This window comes from Vulpes lagopus, chromosome X, assembly GCF_018345385.1.
Source record: "Vulpes lagopus strain Blue_001 chromosome X, ASM1834538v1, whole genome shotgun sequence".
Classification (NCBI taxonomy): domain Eukaryota; kingdom Metazoa; phylum Chordata; class Mammalia; order Carnivora; family Canidae; genus Vulpes; species Vulpes lagopus.
The window spans coordinates 66,506,383-66,523,477 of NC_054848.1; the positions used below are offsets into that span (position 1 = coordinate 66,506,383).

A 17,095-nucleotide genomic window follows, 5' to 3' on the forward strand; every position below is an offset into this window, starting at 1 on the left:
CATTTGGGACCACTCCACTATACCAAAGGATGTGAATTCATATATGCACAGGAAAATTAACACAATTTGGAAGTTATTTTACTTTATATAAGAGTCATGCTATGCTTATTTGTGCCAGGTACTGGCACAAATTGTACTGGTACAGTATAATTTTCTTTAAACTCATAAAAACTCTAAGAGGTAGATATTACTGTTATTCCCTTTTTTTTTTTTTTTTTTTATCCAGTAAGTAAGTGGAAGAGCCAGGATTCAAACCAAAAGTCTGGTAAAAGAGTCTCTACTCCTCTTTTTTAAACTCAAAAAAACATTTTTTTTTTCCATTTAAAAAGGTATTTAGAACACATAAAACAAAGCAACATTTATTCTTTCTTCTCATTTTCTGGCGTGGGGTCTGTCAGTGGCTCCTCCACTGTTGCACTGTTGCTCTCTGAGCCAGTGTTACTATCACTGGTCTCTTCCTTTTTCAACCATACTGCCCACCCCCACCTGCCTGCTCTCCTTGTTCTCAGGAGTAGACGTGCCTTCTTCACCGTTCTGTTGGCTTTCCATTGCTTCTTCAATGTGCGTCTTTCTTCTCGGTCTTCATAGGGATGCTTTCATCGTCTTTCTTCTCCTGGTTCTTACTAGCAGGGGCCTCTTCCTCAGGAACCATGCTGCTCTGACTACGTTCAGCTTGGTCTGCCACCTCTTTCTCCCTTTCCTCTTGCCTTTGCAAGCCTGTTCTTCTGCCTGTGCAATTTCAGTGGTAATCTTTTCCATATTCACTTATAATATCAAACCACACAACCTTTCAAGTTCACTGTTAAATGAATCTTTTCTTTCCAGGAACTTCTTCTTCTGGTGTCACCCCTCTATCTGAGGAAGTTCGGCTTCTAGGTTATGCTGATGAAACATTAAGGACTGGACCTGTTGTTTGAGGACCTGCATTCTAGCTGTTGTGACAACTGACCGAACGTCTGGAACTACACTCTAAGGATTTCACTGATGAGGTGGTGGCTGTATGTTTCATTGAAAAGCCATCATCATAATCCTCTGGATCTTCAGCAGGTTGAATGCTCATGTAAGGTTCTCCTGTCTCCATGCGAGACTGCCTCTACCGGCTTTCTTTCTCTAAAGCAGCTTCTGCATGACTTTTTGGATTTATGTAAGCAAGGTATGTGTGGGAATTATGATAGGCCTTCATAGATTCATTGTACTCTGTCTTTTCTGCTTCATATTCATTTGAATATTGTTTTTCTTCATCAGTGAGATCTCACCACATGCCACCAATAATCTTGCCAATCTCCCACAACTTTAGGTCAGCATTGGAAGCTTTTACTTGGTCCCAGACCTTTCCGCCGTACCTCATGTAGGGCATGAGTGGCTTATCCAGTGGCTTTGGGGGTTTTGGAATTGTAATACCAGAGGATGCTGTGACCTGGCTGTTGGTGCCCGGGTTCTCTCCCAGCCTGTAGCTGTTGTAGGCGAGATGACTGTATGGATTGTATCCCACAAACCCTGGTGTGCTTGTTGTAGGAGCTGGGGTGGGAGTTGGGGCATAAAATGGTCTTTTTGACATTTTGGAAGATTAAGTTCTCAGTTCCTTAAGAATGAATCTGAGACACTGCAGGCAGAAAAAGCGCCCGCAGCTCTGGCCTCATTTCTCTTTTCAAGGGTCTCTACTCTTAACAACTATACCATGCTACCTCTCAGGATACATTAAAACATAAATTAGGATCAAGATTAATTGTTAATTCAATAAATGTGCATTACTCAAAAACTTAGAGCTCATTCCTTCTATTTTTAAATGTACCTGAAGAATATGGGTGTATGCATATAGGACCATGATTAAGACTGTAGACTCAAAAAAAAAAAAAAAAAAAAAAAAAAAAAAAAAGACTGTAGACTCAAGAATGAGTATTTTCAAATTCTAATACAGTCAAAAGAAAAATAGCCATACTGTGAATCCCATTTTTCTTTTAAAAATTCCAGATAGGGGCGGGGGCAGAGGGAAACAAACTACAAGAGACTCTTAACAATAGAGAACAAACAGGGACGATGGAGGTGGATGGAGGATGGGCTAGATGGGTGATGGATATTAAAGAGGGCACTTGTGATGAGCACTGGGTTTTGTATGTAAGTGATGAATCACTGAATTCTACTTGTGAAACCAATATTGCACTCTATGTTAACTAAAATTTAAATAAAAAACTTTTAGAACTCCACATGGGAAAGCAAAAAAGTTGAAAGATAATGGCTGTTTACAAATACATGTGCATTTGTATGAAATAATGCAGGAATACTAGTGTAGGTGTAAATCATAAATGACAGGTTTATGACTTTCAAGTGTGCATGAATTAAAGCCTGCAGGAGTCATTTACAAACAGCTGCAATTAGTTTGGTTTCCTGAATAGGCTACATATACTTTCCTGTTTATGTTATTCATTTGTTTAGCAAACATTTTACAAACAGAGTACAAAGTAAAAACATATTCTGACTTGGTGATATTAAAATCAGTCAAGTTTTACCACATGGAAATGACACTTTTTGGACAAAACTTTTATTCAATTTCATTATATTGAGCAAGTGAGAACCTACTGCCTAATTTGGGGAGAGGGGAGAACTAAGAGGGGAGGTTGAGGCAAGAAGGGATAGAGAAAAATAAGGAAGAGGAATGGTTAAAAGCTATAGTAATTTCAGCTCCAACACAGAGTTCTTTTTTACAAATCATTTCTCTAGTACATGAAAAAAGAATAGTTTCTGTCCTGCAATATTTAATTTCTTTCCATGTAAGTTCTAATTTGATTTTTTAAATAAGTAATTTATTAAGCACCTACTATGTGACAAAGATCCAAGCAGTACTATTGAAGCAATTAACTACATATGAGTAAAATATACCAAATTCAGTAGTAAGGAAAAAATTATGGCATACTCATTTTGTAAAAGGCTATACACAATAAACTATAGGAGACATAGAGAGGACTATATTTTATATATAGCAAATATATCTATCAATAGACATAGTATAAGAAAATTTAATTACATAATTAAATTCTAAATACCATATCTTGTTTGTATAAACTGAAGAGTCTATAATATATGTTTCAGTAATTATAAAAACATTCATTCCAAATACCAAGACTATGAAGTCTCCCTGCCGTTAAACATCCTATTATGTACAGGACAGCCCACTTACTGATGGTAACTTGGCTCAGATAGAACCCAGTTTTCTTGCTCTTTTCTGGAAATGAATAGGTTAACTGAGCAGTCTGAGATTCTGTAACTCCATCAAAGTATCCTCTTGTGTGCCTTGATTAAATTGTCTCTTATCTCTTTAAACTGATCATTTCTGAATACTGATGTCATTCATACCTACATTACATATTCTGGAACCTGATGAAATATATTTTCTTATTCTGTACTTGGTTCTTAAGTGTGCATTTTCTTTCCTCAACTAGAGTAACACTCTTGACATTAACATCAAAGTCTATGACATATTCTTTTTCATATGTATCTACTACACCTGGGAGAGTACTCTGAAGAAAATGGATGCTTTAAAAAATAGCTGTTGAATTAAATGGGAAAAAAGGAAAATAATCAAATTTACAACAAATGACATAGATGCTTCTTCACGACTTTTCTGTCACTCTAAATCCTTTTCTTCATGATCAGAATTGGGCCCAGAGAGGTAACCAAGTTACCCTGGTTACTTACTCTTCAGCTGTGTTCCCTAGACAACCAGCAACACTTGGAAACTCATTAGAAATGCAAATTTTCAGGCTTCCCACCAGATCTAAAAGTCAGAAACTCCGGGAATGGGGCCCAGTAATGAGGTTAAATTCTGACACAGGTGAAAACTTGAAAACACTGCTCTACTACTTCTTTGACACACGTTTTTTTTTTTTTGTTTTTTTTGTTTTTTTTGTTTTTGCAGCAACTCATAAATACCTACTATTCATTAATTTATCCATCATATACTTAATGAATGACTAATATACACCAGACATTACATTGAGGCAATCTTGTAATACTCCCTAATACCAGAGTTTTTAAAAAATACTATTATTGGGGCAACCCAAGTGGCTCAGTGGTTTAGCACCGCCTTTAGCACCAGGCTCCCTGCATGGAGCCTGCTTTTCCCTCTGCCTGTGTCTCTGCCTCTCTCTCTCTGTGTGTGTCTCTCATGAATCAGAAATATAAATATTATTATTATATTTTATAGACAAAAGACTATTGAATGGATTAAACTGGGGTCAGAAAACCTGCCACCTACTCTGTAAATAAAGTTTCTAGAACACAGCAATGTCCATCCTTTTACATACTGCCTATGACTACAAATAGTTTCAATGGAGACCGCAGGTCTTACAAAGCCAAAACTATTTACTATCTGACCCTTTACAAAAAAAATTTGCCAACCTACTATATTAGAATATTAAATCTGGCTCAGTCCCTGATTCAGCCTCATACTTACCCTGATGGCATTCTACAACAGCAGCAGCAACAACAATTATAATAATCATACTAGGAGTAATAACAGCTAACGCTTATGTAGTACACTAAAGCAATCAATGTTTTAACCGCTTTCTAGATGTTAATTAATTTTTATCCTTACAACCTATGAGGTAGCCACTATTATTCCCATAAAAAAATGAGGAGACTGGAGCAGAAAGGTTAATTTACTGGCCCAAGAATATACAGCTAGTAAATGGCAGAACCAGGATTACCCACTTGCTCATTTTGCTGTACTTAACTACTTCTTCACAACACTAGAGCATAAATATCTGCTTGCATCTATCTAAAGAGGTGCCTGTAAATTATGTTCCAATAGCAACATTTTCCTAGCTTTCCCATCCCTCTCCCATCTTTATACTCCAGAAGCACCTCTGTTATAAACTCTTTAGGACTTCTTTCATAAGCTCTTAAGGAATGATTACCTGAGCAAAAAATAATGTTTTGTTGAAAATTCATAACAATAATTCTCAATCCTTGTTTTTTAGGTCATGGACGACTAAGAAAATCTGAAGAAACTATGAATTCCTTTCCTAAAGACACACATATAATATCATATATAAATTCAAAGGACTCCTGGATCCTAGATTAAGAAACTTTGGCACACCGTATCTCACTGTAGCTCTTCTTAGCTGCAGTGTTGCAAAACAATAGTGTGTAGTGATCTACAATGAGAATATTTCTTACTTAACCATAAGATTTATGCACTCAATGTTCATTTTATTAATGCTTCTGTTGAATTTACTCTGAGAAATTTTTAACATTTAATTTCAAATATTTAAGGCTCAATTCAATAATCAAACTTTATACATAACAATTTGGACTGGTCAAATCTACCAATTAAATATAGGTCCAGTTTCCACACTGACATTTTTAGGTGTATCATGGAGTTCTACCTATGACACTGGGGGGAGGAACCAATGGGGTTGGGAGCATGAAACACAGGAATGCTAACTAGCCTTCAAAACATTTAAAACCTGCTACTGGGTTTATCTGCATTAGTGTTTATCAAACATACACTTACAAATTGTAGGGGTGAAGGGGAAATTTTTTTGCTGCGATGTTTTCTTATTTTACCTTTAACTATTAGGTAAAATGTGGGAAGTTGAAAGAATTTATTCATCTAAACTAGTATTTCTTACTGGGCACAGAATTGGAACATATTTCTAAGAATACTGTAATAATGGCCCTTACTGGGACGCCTGGGTGGCTCAGTGGTTGAACGTCTGCATTCGGACCAGGGCATGATCCTGGAGTCCCAGGATCCAGTCCCACATCGGGCTTCCTTGCATGGGGCCTGCTTCTCTCTCTGCCTATGTCTCTGACTCTCTCTCTGTGTCTCTCGTGAATAAGTAAAATCTTTAAAGAAAAAAAAAACAGAATGGCCCTTATTCTCGCCTGCTTTTAGAAAGTGACTATGTATTGACAGTAAGAAGAAATCATAGCAAATTACAAGTTGTTAAAAGCTGAAAAATACCACAAGTATTTTTTAAAATCCCTCAAAATAACAATATTTTTATTAACTATCTCCTTTTAATTTTTTCAGAAAATGTTTAAAAATTGTCGGGTGCCTGGGTGGCTCAATGGGTTAAGCATCTGACTCTTAATTTCAGCTCAGTTCATGATCTCAGGGTCCTGGGATGGAGCCCAAAGCCTGGCTCCCTGCTGAGTGGAGAGTCAGCTTGTCCCCTTCTGCCCCTCTCCATGCTTGCTCATTTTCACTCGCTCTCTCTCAAATAAATAAATCTTTAAAAAAAATTTACTTATTTAAATGGATAAAAAACTCAAAGAGTGTTTATTCATGAAGTTATCTCCAGTGGTTAACCTGTTTTATATTGTTTATGCAGAATTCATTTAGAATGCAAGGATATGACTTACAAATGTCTTTGAATCTTCACATAAATATGCATGCATGCCATTTATAACAGTAGCCTTGATGAGTACTCACTGTAACTGGCTGAGAAATGCTTAGGCTTATATTAAAAGAGAATATAGAATGGTGGTTAGAAATCACAGAACAGGTGACACCTAATTCTGATAACCTGGTGATAAAAAGTGTAGGCTATGATGTATAGATGGTAGTAGTGTTACTACTTTAGGATATAAACAAAATAACATTTATATTAAATTATCAACTATGATGCAAGGAATCAAATATAAAATTAAGTTACGATCCCTAGGATAATGCATTTTTATTATAATTCACATACATGAGTGTGTTTAAGTGTGCATATATTTTATATACATTACAGACCTCAGGTTTATTATAATTACCAAAGAACCACCCAAAAGTTTGATATACTACTTCAAAAACAATGGAAAGAGTTTTTGTTTTTAATCAACTATCTATATGTATATATATTTAATTATATAATCTTCTAAAAGTATCAGTTCAAACTGCAGAGAGTGAGGTATAATTTTTATAATAAACATTAAATCTGTATAATACACAAAATTCTGAGATACCCTCTACAGAGGATAAAAAAAATACAGAAGGCTGATAAAAACCCAGCCTTAAAAAAGGATATGGGGTGCCGGGGTGGCTCAGTTGGTTGAGTGTCTGACTTGATTTTTGACTCAGGTCACGACTTCAAGGCTGAGATTGAGCCCCAGCTCAGTACTCAACGCAGAGTAGGCTTCTCTCTCTGTCTTCCTCAGCCCCTCCCCCCTGTTTTTGCTTGTGCTCTCTCTCAAATAAATCTTAAAAAAAAAGAGGGAAAAATGTCTTCTTTATCTAGGACTCAACATATATAAGGTCTCATTTTGAAATTTTGTAATCATACAGGACAAACAAAACTTTTCAGTGTCTTTTCCCTTAAAAAACAAATAAACACCAAATAGTATTTACAAGATGTAAATATGATATGAATTAGGAAAGGAAATAAAGGAGTTTAGTGGAAAAATAGGAATGAGGTTAAAACTGTCATTTTCAAAAAATGGTAAGGAAACTAGTGAGCTTCTGGTCCGTCCCCAGTGATCCATTCATTCTGTCCTTATTCCTTACTAAAAGCTCTGTAGGCCTGAGGAGCAAGTGGCAACACAAGAGAAAACAGCATGGCTACTTTTGAATCAGGCAATGCCACAGGAAAAGGAAAAGAATGATTAAGAAAACCACAAACCTCCCTCTTGATTTAAATTGATAGGAGGACCTCTGGACCTGTGGGAAATGACACTCACTATTCATGCCTACTTTGGCAAGTAACTGGAGGAGGAAGAGTTTGTCTGAAAATCCACAGACCTATAATATTTAGAATTAAACAACTTTCAAATTTATAACATTCTCCCCTCCGCATGGTTAAGAAATGTGGACTGGAGAATATCTACTTCCAGCAGTATAATGGACTGGATACTGTGAAGGGATCTCTTGTAAAAATGACTTTTTACATTTAAATCTATTTTTAATGCATTGCTGAGATTGAAAGAAATAAAAGTCTACAAGAAACTCCTTAACCCCAAACACACACACACAGCACAAATAAACCCTGAGCTGAATTAAAAGCTTCAAGGAAAAAAACAACACTGCAATTTAAAAAAAGCAAGTCTTTGTTCTAGCCATAAATTATATTCTTCCAAGATACATGAACCATATTTTTAAATAGCCATGTCACTAAGAGATGCATTTTTTAAGTTTTTATTTAAATTCCAGTTAATATACAATGTAATTTTAGTTTCAAATGTACAATATAGTGATTCAATACTTCTATAAAATATTTGGTGCTCAGGGTAGCCCCGGTGGCCCAGCAGTGTGTCGCTGCCTTCGGCCTGGGGTGTGATCCTGGAGACCCGTGATCGAGTCTCAGTCTCGAGTCAGGCTCCCTGCATGGAGCCTGCCTCTCTCTCTGTCATGAATAAATAGATAAAATCTTTAAAAAAATATTTGGTGCTCATCACAAGTGTACTCCTTAATCCCCATCACCTATTTAACCCATTCCCCCACCCATCTCCCATCGGTAACTATTGGTTTGTTCTAAGAGATGCATTTCTAATAAAATTTTCCTTTTATGTTAAAAAAAGTCTTGTTGCTGATTTTAATCAGTGTGGGAGCTATGCCTGGGACTCCTTTATTAAGAGAGGATCCCTGAAAGGAGCTGAAATGGTCCCAAATCTTAGTGCCTTCTGGCTAAAGCAAACACAAATAATCCTTGCAGGAAAGCATCCTTAATTTGGGTCCCCAGAGTCCCAAAAATTAAAACCAAATATAAATTCTCAAAGATAAGTATGGCATAAGAAACTAAACCAATAACATGAATCAATAGAAACAATACATTGCAGAATGTAAGGTATATGAAGAAAATGAAGAAGTAAGTGAGAATATCAAAAAACAATGAGATTTGGGGAGAGGAGGAGCAGAGCTTCTACAAATGAAAGATTACAATATTGACGTAAAAAAAATGAGAGGGTTAAACTATAGATCAGAGACAATACAGATAATTAATAATCTGGGAAAGAGATTTTTTTTGAGGATGTAGAAATGTACCATTTTATTACAAAGATTCTTATGAAAATGAAAATAGTATCTCTAAAAGGATACTTGACTATCAATCTCCACCTGCAGAACTGGGAAAGGATAGAGGGCAGGCAGTGTGAGTTCCTTGGCTCACATGGGGCCAGTGGGAAGGTATGATAAGAGAAACAATCTAAAAATGGCTGATGTTACTTTAAGGAGCCTGATGGGGGGGTGGTGTCCCAGAAGACCCAGCCACTCCTTCTAGAATGCTCAATGAGGGCACCTTTCCAAAGCTCCTAAGCAGGCACTTGGCATTTCTGGATTTTGTCCTATGGCTGCCTAAAAGCACGCCTTCCAGACCCGGTACCATTTATGGTTCAAAAATAAGAACTAGGGAAGGATGGGTGGTGAGGCAGCTACTAGGAAACTAAATCCTAAAACATTTCTATTTAGGATACCAAAAAAAGTGAGAAGAGAGTCAATGGAAGAAAACCAGTATTTGCAAAGATACTGACTGATAACTTTCCAAAATGATAAATGACAATTCACAGATAGAGGTAATACATTGAAGTTGCTTGAACCATATGAAATTGAAAATCAAAACAATTTAATATTGTTAATTGTACGTGGTTCAACCTATACCAAGCTAGATAAGACACACTTAAATCCACTGTAGTGAAAATGCAGAACACCAAAAACTATGTTAAAAACAACCTGAGAGAAAAGAAATATCATTCATAAAGAAATAACAATTAGGCTAACATCAAAATTTCAACAGCAAAAAGGATATCTAAAGGACAGTGGAATAAAATCTTAAAATACTGAGAAAAAAAGAACTGAAAACCTAGAAATGTTTACCTCATAAATCTTCACTCAAGACAAAAAGGCAAAATAACAGATATGCTCACATATACACAAACTAGGTATTTACTGTGAACAGATGTAAACTAGAGGAACGAGGGGAGGGGCAAGATGACGGAAAAGTAGGGTCCCCAAGTCACCTGTCCCCACCAAATTACCTAGATAACCTTCAAATCATCCTGAAAATCTACGAATCCTGCCTGAGATTTAAAGAGAGAACAGCTGGAATGCTACAGTCAGAAGAGTTCACGCTTCTATCAAGGTAGGAAGGGGGTGGGGAGAAGGCATCCAAGGGGGAGGAGCCCCGCTAAGGCCTGGGCGAGTGCCCCCAGGACAGGAGCCCCAACCCAGAGAAGCAGGAGCTTCACCAATCTTCCCTGGTGGAAAGGCACTCCAGGGAGTTAGAGCAGGACCCCAGGAGGGGCGGGGATGCCCTCAGGCTCCCTGGGACACTAACAGAGCACCTGCGCCCCAGGGAGAGCTCCACCTTCTTGCCTCCTTCAAAATAAACCCAAAGTTGATTTAAAAAATTAAATGCAAACCCTGAAAACATAGAACACTTTAATGAAACATAAGCAGTGAACTCTTGCACATTGGTATTAGCAATATTTATTTTTGGATCTCAAGGCCAAGCTCAAGGCACACCTCAAGGCCGAGCTCCCTAAAGGGATGCAGGGCGAGCATGGCTGGACGGGGAGCAGCTCAGGAGCGGCTATGGCAGAGGCTCCGTGCCAGATGGGCTGCACGGCCCCGGGAGCAGCTCGGTGGGGCTCAGGTGGCGGCTCCGCAGAGAGGGGGCTGTGTGGCTGGAAGCGCGAATCCAACAGCGCAGGCCCGGGAGCACAGGGCGCCGGGGACACAGCCCAGGATCCGGCCTCCCCCCCAGGACAGGCAGAGGCCAGGAGGGCCCAGGACAGCAAGGACGCTCCTGCCCCAAGCTGAGCAGATCAGCGGCCCCGCCCCCCGGAGCATCCAGGCCCTGCAGGCTGAGAGCTGCATAGTTACTGTGGGAGCTGAATCCAGGGCTCCAGAATTGGCTGCCGCCACTGTGGTTGTTCCTCCTGGGTGTGGGACCCAGGAAATTTAACAAAATTCCCTACCCCTGGACAAGCAGAGCTGGAGTGATTCTATTTTGTGCTGCACCCACCTGGTGCTGACCTGCTTATTACTTAGGGCACTGCCCCACCCTAGTCAAGCCCAGGGCACACCCTAACAGGAAATCCAGCTCAGTGATAGGCCAGTTCAAATGCATACTTTAGGGTATAATGTAATTCAATCCGCCACCTGCAAGTGGACCAGCATGACTGTGCAGCTTCCTGCTATCCAATTGGCCACTGGTCCCTATAAAGCTGCTACACCTCTTAGTCTCGGGGTCCAAGTCCCTGCTCTGCTGCGTCGGGTATACTTGGACCCAGGCTTGAGCTTGTAAATAAACCCTCGTGTGTTTGCATCGGTGTTGGCTCCTTGGTGGTATCTCGGATTCGTGATCTTGGGCACAACATTTGGGGGCTCATCTGGGATCCAAGAAACCTCCAGGACCCCATCCAGAGGGTTCCACGCGTGGTGAGTGCACTCAACTTTTTCCACCTTTTGCGCGCATATTTTCTGAGAGCTCTAAACTGTACTTTACCTGTAGGAATTCCAATCTGTATTGGGTCGGCATTGGCTTAGGAGGACGTGCTGGCGGGCTGTCGACCGGGGGTCTTGAGGAGACGTCCCTTGCCCCTGCCTGGAGGACGGGGTCCTCATCTGTAAGGAGGACGGTGGTCCTCACCTGTAAGGAGGGCCGGCTGCCAGCCCTTCAGGTTACTTTCTGTTTTGTCTCCGCGGCCGCATGGAACGTTCGTTTGTCTGTTACCGTGTTCTTAACTGCACGTTTGTCTGTGTTACTATGTCCTTGTTAACTATTTGTGCATTTGTCTGTGTTGTTGGGTCCTTGTTAATCATCTTTACTGTCTGTGTCTTGGTGTGGATTGGGGACATAATGGGGGAGACAGAAACCACTCCCCTATCTCTTATGCTCGCTCACTTCTCGGATGTTAGGGAAAGAGCTCGTATTCTGAGCATAGACATACGGAGAGAGAGATTCCAAATTTATTGTCTATCAGAATGGCCAACCTTTGACGTGGGATGGCCCCAGGAAGGAACTTTTCACCTACATATTATCTTACTACAGGTTAAGACCGTGATTTTCAGGGACAAACCGGATGGCCACTCTGACCAGGTTCCCTACATCCTGATCTGGCAGGACATGATGGAGAATTCCCCTCCTTGGCTAAAACCATTTTTACTCCCCAAAGGGCATAACTGGGCTGAAGGTAAGAAGAGACCCCGGGTCTACCGCCAGACTCTAATGGCAGGTCTCAAGGCTGCCACGTGCAAGCCTACCAATCTGGCCAAGGTCTATGATGTGAGGCAGGGTAAGGATGAGAGTCCAGCAGCCTTCTTAGAGAGAGTCATAGAGGCGTTTAGGCAGTACACCCCTATGAACCCAGAAGCCCCGGAAACAAAGGCCACAATTATCATGGCTTTTGTTAACCAGGCCGCTCCGGATATTAAAAAGAAATTGCAAAGAGTAGAGAGACTGGGAGAGAAGAGCTTGCAGGACTTAGTGATAGTGGCAGAACAAGTCTATAATAATAGAGAAAGTCTGGAAGAACAACAAGCCAAACTAAGTGACCGGCAGACCCAAAACCTGGCCAAGATCCTGCTGGCCACAACCATGGACGACCCACAGGAAAGATGGGAGGCACCTCAAGAAGCTGGCTTCAGGGATAGGTAAGGAGGATGGCCCTGGTCCCCGTTCGGGAGAGCCCTAAGCTGAACAAAAACCAATGCGCTTATTGCAAAGAGGAGGGCCACTGGGTAAAAAGCTGCCCTAACAAAAGATCTAAGGCCCCTGCCAAGATCTTAGAAATGGAGGACCTGGACAATTAGGGGAGCCAGAGTCCGGCACCCCTCCCCGAGCCCAGGGTAACTCTTAAAGTGGAGGGGCAACCTGTTGAATTCCTAGTGGACACTGGGGCACAACATTCGGTTTTATTACAACCCCAAGGGAAATTGGCAAACAAAACATCATGGGTGCAAGGGGCCACGGACATCAAACAATACTCATGGACTACCCGAAGAACTGTGGATCTTGGCACGGGCCGGGTATCCCACTCTTTCATGGTCATCCCTGAGTGTCCCTACCCGTTGTTAGGTCGGGATTTGCTCACCAAGATGGGGGCGCAAATTTGCTTCCACCTCGAAGGGGCAAAAGTCCTAAACAAGAAGGGGCACCCAATTCAGGTGCTTGACCTGAGTTTAGAAGACGAATATCGTCTCCACCAAATGCCCTCAGCCCCAATGACTGACATTGACTGTTGGCTGCGGGAATTTCCCCAAGCGTGGGCAGAAACTGGGGGAATCAGGCTGGCCCAACATCGACCGGCCATATACATAGAACTGAAGCCGGGGGCAGACCCTGTCAGGGTCCGCCAATACCCCATGCCTCTAGTAGCACAAAAGGGAATCACACCCCACATACGGCGACTACTGGACTTGGGCATATTAAGGCCCTGCCAATCAGCATGGAACACTCTCTTGCTGCAGGTTCAGAAACTGCACTCTAACGATTACAGGCCAGTCCAGGACTTGAGGGAAGTCAACCAGTGAGCAGAAGATATGCACCCTACAGTCCCAAACCCATACACCCTCCTCTCCACCCTGCCTCTAGACAAAACTTGGTATATGGTATTAGATTTAAAAGATGCATTTTTCAGCCTGCCTTTAGCGCCCAAGAGCCAAGACCTCTTCGCCTTTGAATGGACGGACCCTGAGAAAGGCATCAATGGCCAGCTCACCTGGACTCAACTACCACAAGGATTCAAAAATTCACCGACCATCTTCGATGAGGCCTTACACGAAGACTGGGGTGAGTTCCGTTCCCAGCACCCTCATTTGACTTTATTACAATATGTAGATGATATCCTGTTGGCGGCGGAGGACCAGGACACATGACTGCGAGACACCAGGGACTTGCTCCAGACCACAGCGGCCCTAGGATACTGGGCCTCAGCTAAAGAAGCCCAGATCTGCAGAGCAGAGGTGAGCTAACTTGGGTACAAATTAAAGGATGGACAAAGATGGTTGACGGATACACAGAAGGAAACTGTCTTAAGAATCCCACAGCCGCAAACCGTCTGCCAGGTATGTGAATTCCTGGGGTCAGCAGGTTTCTGTTGCTTATGGATTCCGGGTTTTGCCGAGATGGCCAGACCCCTCTATGAGGCCACCAGGCACCAGCAAAAGTTTAAATGGACAGAGGCCATGAACAGAGCCTTTAATGACCTTAAAAAGGCCTTGCTGTCTGCCCCAGCCCTTGGGTTGCCCGATCTAGCCAAGCCCTTCTACCTGTATGTGGACGAGAAAGACAGGGTGGCAAAAGGGGTCCTTGTCCAGTACTTAGGTTCCTGGAAGAGACCCATAGCCTATCTCTCCAAAAAAGCTGGACACGGTGGCCGCTGGATGGCCCCTATGCTTAAAAATTATTGCTGTGGTGGCCACTATGGTCAAGGACACATACAAACTGGCCATGGGGCAAGAACTGCATGTTACCACCCCATATGCTATTGAAGGGGTACTCAAACAGCCCCCAGACCGCTGGATCAGCAGTGCCTGCCTGACCCATTATCAGAGCCTGCTGCTAAACCCTACCAGAATTTTATTTAAGCCACCAACAACCCTGAATCCAGCAACGCTACTCCCGAACCCAGAACTGGGACCCCCCTCTGCATAACTGTAAAGAAATTTTGGCACAGGTGCACGGAATCAGAGCTGATCTCCAGGACCAGCCACTGCCGAATGCGGACGTCACCTGGTACACGGACGGCAGCAGTTTTGTCCAAGAAGGACTCAGATATGCGGGGGCAGCCGTAACCACGGAGACGGAGACTGTCTGGGCAGAGCCACTGGCAGCTGGAACGTCGGCTCAACGGGCAGAACTGATCGCACTGGCCAAGGCGCTGACCATGGGGGAAGGTAAAGAATAAACATCTACACCGACAGCAGGTATGCCTTTGCCACTGCTCGCATCCACGGAGCCCTTTACAGGGAGAGAGGGCTTCTGACAGCAGAGGGAAAGACTTAAAAACAAAACAGAGATTCTTGAACTCCTAAAGGCCCTCTGGCTGCCCAAGGCTCTAGCCATCATCCATTGTCCGGGGCACCAAAAGGCAGACACGTCAGTAGCCAGGGGAAACCGGCTAGCCGATTTAAAAGCAAAAGAGGTGGCCCTTCTGGTGACCCAGGTCTTAGCTACCACGTTACCTGATCCGGGGGCACCGACCCTGCCTGACACCCCCAACTATACTGATGCTGACTTAACACTGGATCAAACGCTTGCCTATGACCCACTGCTTGTGTGGTTGGTGGAGGGCCGCAGACTCCAGCATCATCTTGCCAGAGGAACTAGGACGGCGAGTCCTATCCAAAATGCATCGGAGTGGAAACATGGAAACAAGGAAGATGGAAGGGGCACCCAATTCAGGTGCTTGTCCTGAGTTTAGAAGACGAATACCGTCTGGAAACAAGGAAGATGGAAGACCTCATATGACATGCAAAGATCACTATTAAAAACTCTCGAGCAAAGATCGAACAGATTGTGGCAAGCTGCCGCGGATGCCAATTAAATGCCTCCGCCCATGGATCTAACCCAGGCACCCGGCTCCGAGGGGACCGCCCAGGAGCCTACTGGGAAGTGGACTTCACTGAGGTAAAACCTGGAAAATACGGGTATAGGTATTTACTAGTGTTTGTAGATACTTTTTCAGGATGGACAGAGGCATTTCCCAACAAACATGAAATGGCACAGATCGTGACCAAGAAACTGCTGGAAGACATCGTACCGACATATGGTTTTCCCGTTAGAATTGGGTCAGACAATGGCCCAGGATTTGTATCTAAGGTAACACAGGGAGTAGCATTAGTACTTGGGGCAGATTGGAAATTACATTGTTCATATAGGCCCCAGAGCTCAGGACAGGTAGAGAGGATGAACAGAACATTAAAGGAGACCTTAACTAAATTAGCCCTGGAGACTGGTGGGGACTGGGTGACTCTCCTCCCCTTCCCCCTATATAGGGTGAGGAACTCCCCATATAAGATGGGACTGACTCCCTACAAAATCATGTTCGGTCTTCCTCCACCTGTTATCCCCAATTAAAAACCTGAGGTGCTTTCTGAATTTGATGATCACCAACTAATATTCTCCCTCCAAATGTTACAATGAAGCCATGAGCAGGTGTGGCCTAAGCTGAGGGCCCTCTATGAGACTGGGCCATTCCTGGACCCCCATCAATACTGACCAGGTGACTGGGTGTACGTGCATTGATACCAACACCAGACACTTCAGGACACGTCAACCTCCCTGGAAGGGAAGTTACATTGTGATCCTGACCACTCCCACCGCTCACAAGGTCCACGGGATTACTCCCTGGGGCAACTACACCCACCTCAGCCAAGTGACCCACACTCTGTTATCAAGGACTTTGTTCCAGAATGGAAAAGCCAACCAGACAAGGACAATCCCCTAAAGTTAAGACTGCGCTGTTCTCACTTATTTCCCACCACCAAGACTCCATAGTGCGAGGTTGTCCTTGAAAATAGAAGGAGATTAGAATTAGTCTTCTTACAACAAAGGGTGTGTGTGGGGGGGTATGTGCTGCCTTAAATGTAAATGAGAGCCAGAACAGCAGCAAGGTTGGTCAGAATCCTGGTTTAATCATTCCCCTGGCTCACTCTGGGAGCAACCTGGACCCTGATTGGGTGCTGCATAGGATCCTCTGAAAAAGGGGGAATGTGGGACCCAGGAAATTTAACAAAATCCCCTACCCCTGGACAAGCGGAGCAGGACTGATTCTATTTTGTGCTGCACCCCCTTGTGCTGAACCACTTATTACTTAGGGCACTGCCCCACCCTACTCAAGCCCACGACACACCCTAACCAGAAATCTGCTCAGTGATACTGCCCCACCCAAGTCAAAGACCAGGGCACACCCTAACCGGATATCTGGCTCAGTGATAGGCCAGTTCAAATGCATACTTTAGGGTAAAATGTAATTCAATCCACCACCTGCAAGTGGACCAGCATGACTGTGCAACTTTCTGCATATCCCATTGGCCACTGGTCCCAATAAAGCTGCTAGGCCTCCTCTGAGTCTCTGGGTCCAAGTCCCTGCTCTGCTGCCTCAGGTATACTTGGACCCAGGCTCCAGCTTGTAAATAAACCCTCCAGTGTATGCATTGGTGTTGGCTCCT

The 17,095-nt window shown here is 42.8% G+C and overlaps 1 protein-coding gene and 1 pseudogene across 6 annotated transcripts in view; both read right to left on the reverse strand.

Annotated features, from left to right (window-relative positions):
* CHM (CHM Rab escort protein) overlaps positions 1-17,095 on the reverse strand; it is a 248,577-nt gene that overhangs the window by 107,539 nt on the left and 123,943 nt on the right. The gene's annotated exons all lie outside the window — the stretch shown is intronic.
* On the reverse strand, positions 230-1,758 carry LOC121482994 (annotated as a pseudogene).